Here is a 19,037-nt window from a genome sequence, read left to right as displayed (position 1 = left end):
TGAATTCTTTTATCATCCCCATACTCTATTTGTTGCAAACATCTTTTATACCAAAAACACATACACACATAAAAAAGGGCTCCCTAGGAGTACCTGGAACACTTTGGGTGCTAACACCTTCCCTCTGTGTAACCAACCCCCTTACCTGTAATATTTGGAATTTTATTAGTTTTGATTTGAAAACTTCTTATCTTTGGGTTTTTTTTGTACTTTTCGCTTTTCCTTTGGAGACATAAAAGCGCGGTCGCGACTCTGGTTTTATTAATGTTAAGCTTGTCCATAGCTTGATGGTCATGAATTTGCCGCTACAGAAATTAAGTGGCGACTCTGCTGGGGAGTAGTCCTCAGTGGGTTTAGCCTACTTTTTTATGTGTATATAATTGTATATTTGATGTTTGTATACTTGTTTGTATTATATAATATGCTTGTTGTGCTTGGTGATCTCTGAGTGGTTAGATAAGTTCTAACCCGAACTTGAGTGCAATTAAGATAAGAGGATGGTATAGTCATGTTCGACTTGTGTAGAGTAGTCCTTAACAAGTTGGCTTGAGACCCATCTACTCAGTGGAGACCCTTTTGGAGTTATGAATGTCACACAAGTTATTTGTGGTTAGAAATTACTTTCTCTGATTTGGGGTCCGAGAAGCTGAGGACCGTAGAACATGTAACCCAACTTGGCCTATTTAGGACGTAGTGTGGAGACTGTTCAAGTGTAGACTTGATAACAGTTGTTACGCGATGCTACACTCAGACGAGTTTCTCTTGAGAATATTATGGGTTGATGAGTCAGTCATCCTAACCAATAATATTCTATAGATGAAATTAAGACTCTGGGACCTTTTTAGGATATGATCTATAGGTTTTTATCCTTAATACACTCCTTTGGGATGGTTCTTAACCTGACTCCATGCTCGTGACTCACAACAAACACTTGATATTACCTGGCACACCATATCGGTATATAATTTGATTCTTGATTAACCTTACAACAACTTGCTTGCTTACATTAGCATACGATGCCACTTCAACCCACTTCTTGAGCTAATCAATAGCCACTAAAAATAAACTGATGTCCATTTGATGCCTTGGGCTCTATCATGCTAATCATATCAATTCCCCGCATGGAGAAGGGCCATGGAGAGGAAATGACATTCAAAAGTTTCAGAGAAACATGAATCTTATCCGCATAGATTTGACAATTGTGGCATTTCTTCACGTACTTACAACAGCCAGATTCCATTGTCAACCAATAGTAACCTACTCTCGACATCTTCTTTGCCATAACATGTCCATTGGAATGAGTACCAAAGGAACCTTCATGGACTTCGGTCATCAACAAGTCTGATTCATGTCTATCCACGCATCTAAGCAAAACCATATCGAAATTTCTCTTGTAAAGCACATCACCATTTAGATAGAAGTTTCCAGCCAGTCTTCTCAAAGTCTTTTTGTCTTTCAAAGATGCCCCAAGCGGGTTAATCTGACTTTGGAGGAAACACTTAATATCATGGTACCATGGCTTATCATCTTTAATCTCTTTAATAGAAAATATATGAGACGTCCTATCAAGGAACATTACAGTCAACTTAGGAACTTCATTCCAAAAATTCACAACAATCATGGAAGCCAACGTTGCAAGAGCATATGCCATCCGGTTTTCTTCTCGAGGGTGTAAGACCCCAATTTTGACCCTAAGATCCCTCATGCTATCTCATCATATGCATTGGCATTGGGATCACACCTTGGCATCCTCCTTACCCCTCATTCTTTGGATTTGCATTGGAAGAGATCACCAAGCACATTTGATTGTATCATACTTAATTTTTTATTATTTACTAACCAAAATACCAAAAATATGTCAATATATAGTTTGTTGCTTTTGTAGGTAGTGTGCATCCTCACCTATGCTCTACCAAGCTTATATATAGGGTTTAAGACCCTCAATGCAAGGAGCACAATCAAGAAATGGTTCACATTGGCTCTAATCATCATATATGGATCCCCATGATCTTCACATGATATTTTGACCAAGAAATCATCAAGAGTTTGGAGCTTGTTTGCCTTGGAAACCCTAATTCATCTGGGTATCTTGTGTGACTTCTTCAACAAGTTTCTTCAACAATTGATCAAATATTTCAAGGTATACTTAACATTACATCATCTTACACATATATGATCCTCCATGAGTCCCAAAAGTCAAGAGATTGTCAAGCTATCTATATGGTTCATAGTGGTGGACCAGAGAAAGTAAACTGGGTAAAATTGGGGTTCCCTAGACCCTATCTCCTACAATGGTTCCCATATGAAAATGATTCCAAGAAAAACGTTACTCAAAATGACATTCCAAACAACTTTCATGTTTAAGTCAAGAGCAAGTTTTGCTTGTAAAGTCATTTTTTATGGTGAAAGATTATAGGTCATTTTGTCTGAATCCTAGTTTGAAGGTCAACTTCCCAAGACCATAATTTGCTTTTTTTTTTAAATATGAAAGCCATTCAAATTGAATGATCAAATTCAAGATGTATACTTCAGCTTTTATGTTTATAGGAAGTTCAAATTCAACTTGCAAATGCATGTGCCAAGAGGAAACATTATATGTCATTTTGGGCCAATACCATTGAACAAGTGATTTTCCTCAACTTCTAAAATGCCTAACTCCTCCATGCCTAATCAAAATTAGGTCAAATTTGTGACTAAATTTAAGAGATTTAAAATAGCTACAACTTTGATGAAGGAACTATTCTCATTTGAAGTCCATAGAAAAAGTAATTCAAGGTTGAAGAAGTGAACATTTGACTTGGGCATGGGTGTAAGTTGAAGGACTATTTGAATGATTTCCATTTCCACTTTTCATACACAATTGCATGGCCTTCCAACATGAATTCATCATGACTTTCACTCAATTGTTTTGATTAATTTTGATATTTTTCATGATTTAATTGTTTTTGTGCATATTTTTAATTGTTTAAAAATACTTCAGACTTTTAAAAAATAATAATTTTTTTGGTCTAAGGTCCTTTGACCTTGTTTGACCTAGGATAAATCTCTTGGCCATTTATTTGGTGTTTCAAATAGATTTTAGGTTTTTGATCAAACATAGTTTAATTTAAATGCATTTTTTATTTGATTTTTAATTGACTAATTGTGTAGAAATTATGTTGAGCCATTTTTATTGACTTGTGAAGTTTGACTATGTGTTTGAGCCTTGATCAAGGTTGATTTGACTTTTGTTGGATTATAATCATTGGATTTAGGGGATTAATAAAATGTATATTTCATCTCCCAAAATGAATGAATGATTAAAATTTGATAAAATTCCTCCCATGACCAACTTATGTTTCTCTCATCTCCCCCCCCCCCCCCCTCCCCCTCTTCGTCTTCAATCTCATTATATCCTATCCCTTTCATTGACCAATGAAGTATCAATATCCTAAGTCTAATTGGTTCATCAATAACTTTGTGTTAGATGAACCAATACAAGTATGGATGAGATTAGGTCCATCCTTTGATCTTTTTTTTCTTTTTGAGTGTGGTATGTTTTAGGAGTATGGTTCATTATACCATATCACTAACATGCATTAACACCAAAATTTCTATTTCTCGACCTCAGATAAATGTGACTTTTACATAAGTCCAATTACGATTGCTTAGCATAACGCTAAATTTTGATCCAAAGGCATAGCAATCTAGTAAGTGAGATTGTAAGTCTCCCCCCTTTCATGGTATTGTGTGGAAACTTGGCATTTTTTCCTTCCTTTGGAAGATGTCTTGGTTCAAGGATTCATGCTTGTGAATAGAGGGTTGCGTGTTTTCCAAAGAATGACTTAAACAATTAAAAAGCAAAACACCACTAACATCTAATCAACTAACATTTGACTAACTTCTATTATTATTTCTTTTAATTTCAAGTCATTTATTTTATGCAATTTAAATTCAAGTCATTTATCATTTCATTTTCCATTTACATATCATTTAACTTGTTTATGTTTATGTCATTTTCACTTTGCTCACTTGAGCTATATATTGTGATTGTATATATTTTTTGTGTATCTCGTTTATGTTTGTGGTCTTAGGACCTTCAAATACTTAATAAACAACAACAAAACCATAAAAAATGTTTGTGTGGACTGTTGGATTTGATCTGAGCTTTGGACCTAGAATTAGGCAACATTCCCTATGCAAAAGGACTTGGCCAATGCCAACATTTCTGAAACCAAGTTATTGTGATTTGAGCTTCCATCTGATGCAAGTATTGGGATCCACATGAATTCATCTGCTACATGGTATTGATGCAAATGTTACTTTCAACCTGTGTCTAATGCCTTATTCTGAGCCAATCAAGGAGTATGTCATCTGATACATGGGAAGATTAATAAGAAGACTGCGAAGTTGCTTGATTGGATGTGTCTATCTTTATTTGATGCCTTGCTCTTCACATTGCTACTTGCTTATTGATATTTCTTGATTTAAAGTCCAAAGGAAAATTGGGTTTCTATATGACATTCTTGTCTATTGGATTGCATCCCATTGGTCAGATCTTTTCAACTCTTAACTTTTAATTTTATGCTTAGGATTAGTCTCTTCATCTCTTCCCATTTCTTAATTTCAAATATCTCTCCCCCTTTCAAAATCTTCTTTGCTTATGATTTCTAAACTTAGACTTTATTGCAAATTAGAAACTTTGGCCTTATGCCATTGCATTTTTAAAACTCTTTTCTTAAATTAAACTTATAAATGAATCTAATCATGTTGACTTAAAATTTTAAAATACAAAAAGAACTAACACTTATTCAAACTCTTTGGGGCCTTTGTGCCTTTTTAAATTTAAATTTTGATTGAAAGCAATTCACTCATTTTGAAATTGATACCACGAACTACGAGGTTTTGATCCTTCATTTTTATGTTGGTACGTAGGCACAAGTCCGAAGGTCTTGCCAAACACAAAAATATAACTAATGAATTATTTTCTCATCCCCACACTCTATTTGTTGCAAACATCTTTTATACCAAAAACACATACACACATAAAAAAGGGCTCCCTAGGAGTACCTAGGACACTTTGGGTGCTAACACCTTCCCTCTGTGTAACCAACCCCCTTACCTATAATCTCTGGAATTTTATTAGTTTTGATTTGAAAACTTCTTATACTTGGGTTTTGTTTGTACTCTTCCCTTTTCCTTTGGAAACAATAAAAGCGTGGTGGCGACTCTGGTTTTATTGATGTTAAGCTTATCCATAGCTTAATGGTCATGAATTTACCGCTACGAATTAAGTGGCGACTCTGTTGGGGAGTAGTCCTCAGTGGGTTTAGCCTACTTTTTTATGTGTATATAATTGTATATTTGATGTTTGTATACTTATTTGTATGATATAACCCGAACTTGAGTGAAATTAAGATAAGAGGATGGTACAGTCATGTTCGACTTGTGTGGAGTAGTCCTTAACAAGTTGGCTTGAGACCCATCTACTGAGTGGAGACCCTTTTGGATTTATGAATGTCACACAAGTTATTTATGGTTAGACATTACTTTCTCTGATTTGGGGTCCCAGAAGTTGAGAACCGTAGAACATTTAACCCAACTTGGCCTCTTTAGGACGTAGTACGGAGACTGTTTAAGTGTAGACTTGATAACAGTTGTTACCCGATGCTATACTCAGACGAGTTTCTCTAGAGAATATTATGGGTTGATGAGTCAGTCATCCTAACCTATAATATTCGATAGATGGAATTAAGACTCTGGGAACTTTTTAGAATATGATCTATAGGTTTTTATCCTTAATACACTCCTTTGGGATGGTTCTTAACCCGACTCCATGCTCGTGACTCACAACAAACCCTTGATTCTTGGTTGATCCAATCAAGTCTTGTCAATATCAATGGAACTTGGGTGTTGATAAGGTGAAACCCATAATCCACCAAAATCGATGATTGATCTTGACAATGACTTGATTCATCCCTTGACCTTTGTTTTGTTTGATTTGTGGTTGATCCCTTATTTGTGATTGTTGCATTCATGCGTATCATGACATTCATTACACGAAAAATAACTTCAAGGAACTAAGGTTTTATTTGCTTATTTTCACTTTGCTCATTTGTGCCATATATTGTGTTTGTATATATTTGTTTGTGTATTTTGTTTGTGTTTGTGGTCTTAGGACCTTAAAATAATTAATAAACAAACAAAAACCTTAAAAAAATGTTTGTGTGGACTGTTGGGTTTGATCTGAACTTTTGGACTTAGAATTAGGCAACATTCCATATGCAAAAGGATTTGGCCAATGTCAATATTTCTGAGACCAAGTTATTGTGATTTGGGTTTTCATCTGAGACAAGTATTTGGATCCACTTGAGTTCATTTGCTGCATGGTCTTGATGCAACTGTTATTTTGATCTTGTGTCTAATGCTTTGTTCTGAGTTAATCAAGGAGTATTCCATCTGATACATGAGAAGACAAAGAAGATTGTTATCTATGGACTTGCTTGCTTGGATGTGGCCATTTTTACTTGATGCCTTGCTCTTCATATTGCTAATTGCTTGCTGATTATTGCTTTATTCAAAGTCTAAAGGGAAAGTGGGTTTTCTATATGACATTCTTGTCTGTTGGATTGCATCCCATTGGTCAGATCTTTTCAACTCTTAACTTTTATTTTTATGCTTAGGATAGCCTCTTCATCTCCTCCCATTTTCTTAAATTTCAAAATCTCTCCCCCTTTTCAAAAACTTTATTTGCTTGTGATTTCGAAACTTAGACTTTATTGCAAATTAGAAACTTTGGCTTTATGCCATTGCATTTTTTAAAATCCTTTTTCTTAATCAAACTTATAAATAAATCTAACCATATTTGACTTAAAATTTCAAAATACAAAAAAGAATTAACACCCATTCAAACTTTTGGGCCCTTTGTGCCTCTTTTAAACTTAAATTTTGATTAAAAGCGATCCACTCATTTTGAAATTGATACCACGAACTACGAAGTTTTAATCCCTCATTTTTATGTTGGTACGTAGGCACAAGTCCGAAGGTCTTTTCAGACACAAAAATATAATCAATGAATTCTTTTTCTCATCCCCACACTCTATTTGTTTCAAATATCTTTTATACCAAAAGCACATACACACATAAAAAGGGCTCCCTAGGAGTATCTAGGACACGTTGGGTGTTAACACCTTCCCTCTATGTAACCAACCCCCTTACCCGTAATCTCTGGCATTTTATTAGTTTTGATTTGAAAACTTCTTATCTTTGGGTTTTGTTCGTACTTTTCCCTTTTCCTTTGGAAACAATAAAAGCGCGGTGGCGACTCTGGTTTTATTGACGTTAAGTTTATCCATAGCTTGATGGTCATCAATTTACCGCTACATACCCCAAGGTAAATTTTCAAAAACTTTTCCTCTTTGATTCTCACTCATTTCTTAAGATCTAGACTTGGTTTGTGCATGACTGAAGTGCTACCAAAGTAAGCCTTGATCATGAGTTGCTTTGAGGTTGAATCGAAGCAATTCAGTTTGAACATATCAACTTTCAACTCCACATTTCTCATTATAGAGTGAGAGTTGGAAAATTTGGAGGTGATATTTGGAATCCTCGTGATTTTCTCTTTAAATTGATGTATGATCCATTTATTTTCATGAGTTTTTGATCTGGACCAGTCCGGTGAGGTGGCCGGAGAAGATGGCTGGAGTTAGGGCTCCGGTGGTGCATTGTTGTTGTCCAAGCCATCTGATCATGTTGCCATGTTCTAATCTGGTCCATCCATTGTGAATACCATTGCTACGCGCATGTTGACCGCAGTGCATGGTGGATAATACGCGCTTGGCCATCAGATATGCCACCTCAATAATGAGGGAGATCTTATGGCCATTGTTTTTTCTGATTTCTATTATATTCCAAATTATTTTTAAATACCATTTTCTTATAAAATTCATTATAATTTCAATTTTAATCCAAAAAATATGGGACTGCAACTAAAATTTTATAAATATTTTCCTCTTCACATTTCTGAATTAAAATTAATTTTTGGATTGAGTTTGATATTTTTAGTGAATTTTGTAATTTTTGACTTATTTTTGATTAATTTTAAATACGTCTGTTTGGCTTTGGTCTTAGTTAAATTGGACTTTAATTTGGTCTATACCATTGGATTTAGGGGGTTGATGAAGTTTGAACTTCATCCCTTAAGATGAATGAATGGTATTGATCAAGTGAGGTTCATCCCTTGATCAATTTGGGATTCTTTTCACTTTATCTCCCCATCTTCATCTCACTTCTTCCCCAATCCATTTCATGGCCAATGATTTCTCATTGATCAAAATGCTAGTTGATTCATCAATGACCTTGTGTCAGATGCATCAACATGAGCTTGATTGAGATAGGTCCATCCCCTTTCATTTTTGTATGTGGTATGCTTTAGGAGCTTGGTATTGATACCTTGTCTCTAGCATGCATTAACACCAATATTTTTATTTCCCGGCCTCATATAGTTGTGACTTCTACATAAGTCCAATTACGATTACTTAACATATCACTAAATTTGTCCCGAAAGCAATATCAATTTTGTCAATGAGATTGTAAGTCTCTCATCCCTCATGGTATTATGTGAAGATTGTACTTCTTTTCCATTTGTGAGAGCTAGTGGCGTACTCGTTGATTTTATCCAAGTTAGAGACCTTCTCATGAATGATGTCTAGGTTCATATCTTCATGCTTATGAGTGGATGGTTGAGCATTCTCCAAAAAATGACTTAAACAATTTTTTTCTTCTTCCACTAACATCTATTTGTATTGACTTTATTTTAAGTGTCATTTACTTTAATGGAATTTAAATTCTTGCACTTTATAATTCATTGTCATTTTCATGCATGCCAATTGTTTATGTTTCAGTCATTTTCACTTTGCTCACTTGAGCCATATTGTATGGTTGTGATATATTTTATGCTTGTAATTTTGTTCTGTTTGTGGTCTTAGGACCTTAAAATACTTAATAAAAATAAAAACCCTAAAAAATATATTGGTGGACTGTTGGACCCCTATATTTGACTTGGTTTGGATCCTGGGACTTAGAGTAGGCAATACCCCTAAGCTATGGAAGAACTTGGCCAATGCCATTATTTGAGACCATTTCTTGGCCAATATTATTCATCTGATACAAGCCTCGAGAAATCTCCTTTGGTTTATCTGATATAATTATTCTTTCTTATCTTAATTGCTATTTGATCTTATTGATACTATTTGATGCTTATCTCTATGAGTATGTTTCAAGGGACTTTCCATCTGATACATCTAAAGGACATTGAAGACTGCTTGCTTTGGAGTGCTTGCTTGGATGTTTGGTTATCTTTATTTGATACCATTGGTCTTCTTATTAATTACTTGAATGATTATGCTTTGTTGCTTGCTTAAAAATCCAAAGGAAATGGGTTTCTATCTGACATTATTGTCTTGTTGATGCTTCCCATTGGTTAGATCTTTTTAACTCAAACTTTTAAATCTTGTCTAGGATAGTCCCTTCATCTCCTCCTCCTTCTAAAATTTCAAAATCTCTCCCTCATTTTCAAAACTTCTTTGTTTGTTGTTTGCAACTTAGACTTATTTTAATTAGTAGAAACCTTGTCCTTATGCCGTTGATTTTCAAAATATTTTTCTTAATCAAACTTGTGAATAAACTTAATCATATTGACCTTATTTTCAAAAAACAAAAAAAAAGAGCTAACAACCTCATCTAATCTTTTTGGACATTTTGTGTCTTTTCCTTTTAACTTTTTCAAAAGAGAGCATTTAGATTTGAGTTATCTTTGGTTGAGATATAATTCTCCCATTCCATGATATATTGATTGTAAGACTTTCCATTTAATACGGGTTAGTGGCATACTTGTTTATTGAATCCAAGTTGGAGCCCTCCCTATTAAATGTTGTAAAGCCCTTATTATCAGTGGATGTTTTGTTAAGTATGCTCCCGTTGATAACATAAGATCTTTTAAGCTTTTGTTAAAAATCAATCCACCCATATTTGAAATTTTTACCATGAACTAAAGGTTTTGATCCATCATTTTTATGTTGGTATGTAGGCATAAGACCTAAGATCTTGTCAAACGCAAAATGTAAATAAGGAATCCTTTTCTCATCCCCTCAATCTAATTTTTAGCAAACATCATTTTAAACTAAAACACTTACACACAAAAAGGGATCCCTATGAGTACCTAGGACACTTTTGGTGTTAATACATTCCCTTTGTGTAACCAACCCCCTTACCTGTAATCTCTGACATTTTATTAGTTTTTATTTGAAAGCTTCTTATCTTTGGATTTTGTTTGTACCTTTTCCATTTTCCTTTGGAAATAATAAAAGTGCGGTGGCGACTCTTGTTTATTTTATGTTGAGTTAACCAAGAGCTCAGTGGTCATGAATTTACCGCTACAGAAAGAAAGTGGTGACTCTGCTGGGGAGTAGTCCTCAATGGGTTTAGCCTAATTTTGTGTGTGTATATTATAACGGTAAATTCATGATCATCAAGATATGGATAAGCTAGACATCAGATAACAAGAGTAGTCATCGCGCTTTTATTATTTCCAAGGGAAAAGGGAAAAAGTACGAACAAAACCCAAAAGCAAGAAGTTTTCAAATCAAAACTAATAAAATGTCAGAGATTACAGGTAAGGGGGTTGGTTACACAGAGGGAAGGTGTTAGCACCCAAAGTGTCCTAGGTACTCCTAGGGAGCCCTTTTTTGCGTGCATATGTATTTTGTATAAGAAAAATGATGTTTACAAACAAGTAGAGTGAGAGGATGAGAAAAGAATCCATTAATTATATTTTTGTGTTTGACAAGACCTTCAGACTTGTGTCTACGTACCAACGTAAAAATGAGGAATCAAAACCTCGTAGTTCGTGATACAAATTTCAAAGTGGATGCATTACTTTTAACAAAATTAAGTTTGAAAGACACAAAGGCCTGAAAATAATTTGAATGAGTTAGTTCTTTTTTGGCTTTTGAAATTTTAGGTCAAGTATATTTAAGTCCATTTACAAGTTTGATTAAGAAAAGAAGTTTGAAAATGCAATGGCATAAGCCCAAAGTTTCTAGTTTGCAAAGTGGTCAAAATTTAGAAAATAACAAGTTCAAACAAATAAGTTTTTGAAAGGAGGAAGAGATTTTGAAATTAAAGAAATGAGGAGGAGATGAAAAGACTAATCTTATGCACAAAATTAAAATTTAAGAGTTGAAAAGATCTGATCGATGGGTAGCAATCCAATAGGCAAAAATGCCATAAAGAAACCCCAAATTCCCTTGGACATTAGAATCAAGAAACAAACAATGCATACAATATTAACTTGAAGAGCAAGACATAAAATAAAGATAACCACATCCAAGCTTAGCCATTCCATGATCTTCTTCATATTAAGCCCATGTAACAGATGAATTCCATAAGTCACTAGTTTAAAATAACATCTTCACAATGATTATGCTGCAGATAAACTCAAAGGGATCTTGAATGATATATCAGATGAAGTTTCAAATTGAAATCACTTGGATTCACAAAAGTTGGCATTGGCCAAGTCCTTTAGCATAGGGAGGTTGCCTAAATTCTAAGTCCAATTTGTCCAAGATCAAGTCAACAGTCCACACAAAGGTTTTTTAGGGTTTTTGTTCTTATTATGTACATTAATGGTCCAAGACCAAACAAACAAACAAAATATACACAAGCAAGATATATCACACAATATGGGCCAAATGGACAAAGGGAAAATCACATTAACATAAAAAATTAGAATGGTATGAATAATGGCAAATGAATAGAACTTCAAAATTAAAGTGCATTAAAATAAAGGACTTGAAATTAAATGTTAGTTGTTAATGAGTTAGAAGTTAGTATTGTTTTGCTTTTGCTTTTCCTTTTAAGTCATTCTTTGAAGAACACTCAACCCATCTATCACACGCATGGATCCTTGAGCCAAGACATCTTCCAAAGGAAGGAAAAAAGGCCAAGTTTTCACACAATACCATGAAAGAGGGGAGACTTACAATCTCACTAACTAGAATGTTATGCCTTTGTGTCAAAAATTTAACATTATGTTAAGCAATCGTAATTGGACTTATGTAGAAGTCACAACTATTTGAGGTCGGGCAATAGGGTTTTGGTGTTAATGCATGTTAGAGACATAGTATAATGGACTATGCTCATGAAACATACCACACACAAAAATAATATGCAAAAGAGGGGGCCTAATCTCATCCATACTTATGTTGATTTTGCAATCAACTAGCCTTAGGACTTAGAGATATCATAGGCCAAATGAGATGAATGCATAAAGAAGGGGAATGAGATGAAGAGGGAAGGGAATGGATCAAAACTCAAATTGGTCAAAGAAGGACTTTTATCAAATTAATATCATTCATTCAATTTGGGAGATGGAATGTACATTTCATCAATCCCCTAAATCCAATGATATTAACTTAACAAGGTCAAATCAACCTTGACCAAGGCCTAACAACATGAGTCAAACATACACAAATAATCACAATAGGTCAACATAATTATTTGGCATTTATTTAAATTAAAAATACTAAAATAAGGCATTTAAATTAAATATGGTTTGTCAAATTCCTAAAACCTCATCCAAACACCAAAGAAATGGCCATAAGATTTATCATAGGTCAAACAAGGTCAAACGACCTTGGAGAAAAAAACTTCAGAATCTTTAAAGACTTAAAAGTATTTTTAAACAATTAAAAATATTCACAAAATCAATTAAATCATGAAAAATATTAATAATGATCCAAAAAATATTTTTAATTCAAAATATGAAAGAGGAAATTATTTGAAAATTTTGGTGAAACTCTCATATTTTTTTGATCAACATTAAAATTAATATGAATTAATGAAAATCAAAGGAATAAAAATTAAAATAAGAAAATCCCAAAAACGTGGATCATTGAGGTGACAGATCAAGTGGATACAAACGCGCGTTCCATGATGGAACCTAGTCAGCGCGCCACACGCGTGGTAATCAAAACCAGCGCCCAAGATTAAAATAAATTGAATGGATCTTGTGGTTAGGAGACGTGTCAGCGCACCACCAGATCCAGAGCTCCGGTCTTCTTCTCCGGTGGACCTCACCGGACTGGTCCACCCTCAACCATCACCAAAATAAAAAAGGAGGACACGATCTAAAAGAAAAAATGGCATAGAGCACGAATCTGACCTCAATTTTAACTAACTCCACTTATATAGAAAGATATGAGGAGTTGAATTTTAAGGTATGTCAACTGAGTTGCTTCAATTTGACCTCTAAGCAACTTAATCTTCTTGCCTACATTGGTAGGACTTCAGACAACCAAAGATCCAAGATAATTGATAAGAATTAAGTGAGAATCGAAGAGATGAAGTTTTCTGAAAATTACCTTCAATGATATGCAAAACTTGAGGTTGCTTGCTTCAAATATGATCTGATCACACTTGAGAAGCTTGCAGGGAGTGGTTAGCAATGGTGCAAGGCTTTGGATCCTGGAGTTCTTGAATCTCCAAACAGTTGAGATTCAAACTCAATTTTCAGATTGAAAATCATCAGGTTTTCCTTTAGAATGAGAGGGTTTCAATTGGGGGGCAAAGCTGGCGCGCAAGGTGTGTTTGAATTGAGCTCCAAGGCCCTGTATTTATAGCATTTGGGATTGATAATTGCACACTTGAAAATTTGCTAAATTTGGCAATGTGATGCACAAGCTTGCATGGGCGTGTACAGACCCGTGAAGTAATCCATTTTGATCCAATTGCAACTGTACTGAAGTTCAAATGATGCTTGATTGGCAAGGCAATGTGAAATGGAGTTTTGGACATTTGATTTCCTCCAATGGTGCAGCTCTGTTAAATCCATGCGCAGACCTAGCAAACTTCATCCAAAATGCATGAACTTGGGTTCTTTGGAAAACTTGGATCAAGGGGAACAAGTTTGATGTTGAACACTTTTCCATTTAGAGCTTGGATCATGGTGAATTTGAAGGTGGAAGTTTGGAAATTTCAACATGTTGAAATTTTTTCTAAGTGTCAAGCCATATATCTCAATAGTCCACCTTGCTTAACTTTTTATGTTAGCTTCAAATGAGAAACATGTCGTCATCAACATTGTAGCTCTTTCAAAGACATTCAAAATGGTTACCAATTTCATGTCATTTGGATTTAGAATGATAGAGTTATGCATTTTTGAAGTTTGGAAAAATCACTTGTTCAATCGTATAGGTCAAAAAGGACCTATAATGTATCCTCATATCACATGCTCATAAAGGTTTATTTAGCTCTCACTCCAAACATCAAAGTTAAACTAGACATATTTAATTGGATTGTGAAACTTGGAAATATTTCATCTCATAAACATTGAGCAAGTTATGGCCTTGGGGAGTTGACTTTCAAATTAGGGTTTAGACAAAATGACATATAATGTTTCAACATAGAAAATGATTTTCCAAGCAAAACAGCTCTAGGTCTCAACATGAAAGTTGTTTGGTATATCATTTAGAGTAACTTTTCTCTTGGAATAATTTTCATATGGTGATAATTGTAGGAGATATGGTCTAGGGAGACTCAGTTTTGATTAGATGAATTCATCTGGCCAAGCACCATCAACCAACTTGCTAACCTTAAATCTCTTGACTTTATTGGCTCATGGTAGATTATATATACATAAGATGATGAATTTTTAAGTGTCCCTTGAGAAATTTGATCAATTGGTGAAGAAGCTTGTTGAAGAAGTTACTCAAGACACCCAGTTAAACTAGGGTTTCCAAGGCAAATCACTTCCAAACTCTTGAAGAATACTTGATCAATATAACATGTAGGAATCAAAGGACCTCATATATAATGCTTATAACCATTCTTGGATCAAATTCATGGTTATGCTCTTTGTCGTGAAGGTCTCAAACCCTAGATATGAACTTGATAAATCAATGTGATCATGCCCTACCTACAAAAGAGTTAGGAAAATGCAAAGGCATATTTTTGGTATTTTGGTTAGTAAAATGATAATATACAAGTATGATACAATCACATGATGCTTGGTGATCTCCCCCAAAACAAACCCAATGAAAGAGGGGTAAGGAGGATGCCAAGGTATGATCCCAATGCTAATGCATATGATGAAATTGCATGAGGGATCTTAGGGTCAAAATTGGGGTATTACATATATATTTGTTGATTATTGATGTTTGTATATTTGTATATATTGTATGTGTGATACTTTATATTTGTTGTGCTTGGTGATCTCTGAGTGGTGAGATAAGTTCTAACCCGAACTTGAGTGCAATCTAAGATAGAAGGATGTTATAGTCATGTTTAACTCGTGTGGAGTAGTCCTTAACGAGTTGAATTGAAATTCACCCACTTAGTGGAGACCCCTTTGGAATTACTGATATCACACAAGTAAGTCGTAGATAGACATTACTTCTTTTGACCTGGGAGTCTGAGAAGCTGAGGATCGTAGAGCATTTAACCCAACTTGGCCTATTTAGGAAGTAGTGCGGAGACTGTTCAAGTGTAGACTTGATAATAGTTGTTGTGCGATACTACACTCCGACGAGTTTATCTTGAGAATATTATCGATCGATGAGTCAGTCATCCAAACCTATAGTATCCGATAGATGGGATCACGACTCTGGGAAATTTTTAGAACATGATCTATAGGTTTTTATCCTTAGTACACTCCTTTGGGATGGTTCTTAAACTGACTTCATGCTTGTGACTCACAACAAACCCCTTGATTCTCGGTTGATCCGATCAGTTATCGTTAATATCGGTGGATCTTGGGTGTTGGTAAGGTGAAAACCATAATCCACCAAAATGGATGATTGATCTTGATGTCGACTTGATCCATTCCATGACCTTTGTTTATGTTTGCCTTGTGTGTGATTGTTGCATTCATGCATACATGCACCTCATGATATTCATCACAGAAAAAAAAAATCAAGGAACTAAGGTCATATTTGGATTATGGATGAAGGAACACTAACAAGTACAGTTTCAGATGTCTAGACTTGAAAGAGCTAAGGAAGCTAGCATCCTTTGTAGTTGATCCCTTGGATTTCAAGGAATGTCATGGGAAGCTTATATCTATGCTATCAACCGAGGTTGTGGATGGACTCTTGAGTGTCTTGGTCCAGTTCTATGATCCTCTCTATTGGTGCTTCACTTTTTCCGATTATCAACTTATGCCTACGTTAGAAGAGTATGCTTATCTCTTAGGTATACCTGTATCTGGAAAGGCACGTTTTAGTGGATTATAGGAGATTCCGGAATCCCAAGTCATAGGTGATGCTCTTCATTTGAAGAAGTCCAAAATCGACGCCAATATGACGAATAAGTGATGTATCCGAGGAATCACTTCTGAGTTTCTCATTGGGAGAGATGTTGATTTTGCTCAAGCTGGTAGTATGGATGCTTTCGAAGCCATATTTATCATGCTTATCCATGGTTTAACATTGTTCCCTAACATTGACAACTTTGTCGATGATAATGCCATTAGGATCTTCTTGATTGGGAATCCTATTCCGACTTTTTTGAGTGAAACATATTTATCTCTACATTTAAAGAATGATAAGGGCGGGGGAACCATTGTATGTTGCATCCCTCTTCTGTACAAGTGGTTTATTTCACACTTGCCTCAGACATCCGTCTTCCTAGAAAACCGACAATGTCTATGGTAGTCTCAGAGACTTATGTCTCTCACTAATGATGATATTACTTGGTATGATTATGCATTTGATGGCTTGGAGATTATTGACAGTTATGGTGAATTATCTAATGTTCCCCTCATTGGTACACAAGGAGGAATCAATTACAACCCTGCTTTGGCTCGCCGTCAGCTTGGGTTACCCTTGAAGGATAAACCTAATAACGTTCAGTTAGAAGGTTTGTTCTATCAAGAGGGTAAAGATCCCCAAAACTTGAAAGGAAAAATGGTGCATTCTTGGCAAAATGTTCATAGGAAGGGAAGAACCGAGTTTGGACCATGTAATTGTGTAACTTTGGGAGCTTACACTAGTTGGGTGAAGAAGAGAGCTTTGGAGCTTAAGATGTCGTACGCCTGCGAAAGACCTATGTCTATGGTTGAGGCTAAGGCATTAACTTTCCCTAACCAAGATGTAGAGGAGTTGGAAGACGCACTAGCTAAGATGAAGCAAGATAGGGACCTTTGGGAAGAACGATTCCATGCTTTGAATTGAAAGCAAGTGGAGTTGCAACTTGAGTTAAAAGACAAATATGCACTTATCGAGATTCTTGAAGAGCGTGCAGAGAGAGAGAGAGAGAGAGAGAGAGAGAGAGAGAGAGAGAGAGAGAGAGAGAGAGAAAGAGCCCGAGGATTTATTTTCCTCTAGTATTGCTCAGCCTTCTGGTGCTTGGAAAAAGATCGTCGATCAGCTCGTCCTCGAGAAAGCTCATATGAAGACCGCTTATGAGTTAGAGATCAGACGCATCCGAAGGAAGTACACTCCCTTGGCCAGTTCATCTGACGTCGTTGCTAGGGATCCTCGGGATGATACTTTACTTTTCTCTTGTATTTTTATTTTTGGTTTCGCAAATCGTATTCAGTGTAATCCTTCCAAATTTTTATTAATAAAAGGATATTTTATGGTCAATTCAAATTGTTATTATTGATTATTATTATTATTAATTGAAATATTTGCAAGTAAGGATTTATATGTTCCTTGAAAATAATAAAACCAAAAAACATTGCATTCATGCATCATTTGCATCATATGTTTCTTGCATTCTAGCCCTTTGGCCAGGTGTCTCATTGTGCTTCATCTTTGTATCAGACAAGTTGACTCATTAATACGATACTCGCGCTAATCGTCAACAAAGAATGGATCATTTAGAACAAGAGAACCAAGAGCTCAAGGAAGAAGTTGCTAGACTCACTGCTCTGATGAAGTCTCTCATTGCTGCTCAGAGTCAAGCGGCTCCAACTCCTACAACTCCGCAACAAAGGACTGTCATCTTTGAGGTCGTCTCAATGCCAGTGTCTGTGGTTCCTGTCAGCCAGCCTGCACATGCTATGTCTGCCAGATTCCCGTGGAGAATGCCTATGAATTATGTGCCTGAAAGCTATGGCCCTACTGTTGCTCTTATACCGGCATCTCGCCCGGTCATGTCAACTCCTTCTCCTATCATGCATGCTTTGCCTCGTGTTGAGGATACCATTATCATTCTAAGCCGTTTGAGGGCCCTGATATGTATGAGAAAATGGATGAAGTGAAAGACCAATTTCAAGAGCTAAAAAAGGAATTGAAGACCCTGAGAGGTAAAGATCTGTTTGGGAAGATCGATGTTGAGTTGTGTTTAGTTCCCAATTCAAAAATCCCTGTCAAGTTCAAGGTCCCTAATTTTGAAAAATATAAGGGAAACACTTGTCCTTTGAGCCATCTTGTGATGTACGCCCGCAAGATGTTGACCCAGACAGATAATGATCAACTGCTCATCCACTATTTTCAAGACAGTTTGACTAGTGTCGCACTCTGTTGGTACATGGGTCTAGATAGTAGCAGTGTTCGTACTTTTAACGACTTAGACGAGGCCTTCGTCAAACAGTATAAGTAAAACGTAGATATGGCGCCCGATTGTGACTAGTTGTGGTCCATGTCTCATAAGGATAAGGAGACGTTTAAAGAGTATGCACAGAGATGGAGAGAGAGCTTGTCGCTTAAATTAGTCCTCCACTAGAAGAAAAGGAGATGACAAAGATCCTCCTTAAGACTCTGAGTTCACTCTATGACGAGTGTATGATTGCTAGCTCTTCCAATGACTTCACCGAAATGGTGAACATGGGAAGGCATTTAGAAGAAGGTGTCCGAGAGGGTCGTTTGTCTAAAGAAGAAGCATCTACGAGCAAGAAGTATGGAGGAAGTTTCTCTAAGAAGAAAGAAGAGGAAGCTAATTCGATATATGTGGGGAGCAAAGGAGGCCTCATGTGAGGAAAAATTCCAGATCTCAGTAGTATCATCAAGTATCCTCTGTCATTCCAGTGTTTACCAACAATTATGTTATTCAATCAA

Source organism: Lathyrus oleraceus, chromosome 4 (assembly GCF_024323335.1).
Source record: "Lathyrus oleraceus cultivar Zhongwan6 chromosome 4, CAAS_Psat_ZW6_1.0, whole genome shotgun sequence".
Classification (NCBI taxonomy): domain Eukaryota; kingdom Viridiplantae; phylum Streptophyta; class Magnoliopsida; order Fabales; family Fabaceae; genus Lathyrus; species Lathyrus oleraceus.
This window is presented reverse-complemented; position numbering follows the sequence as displayed.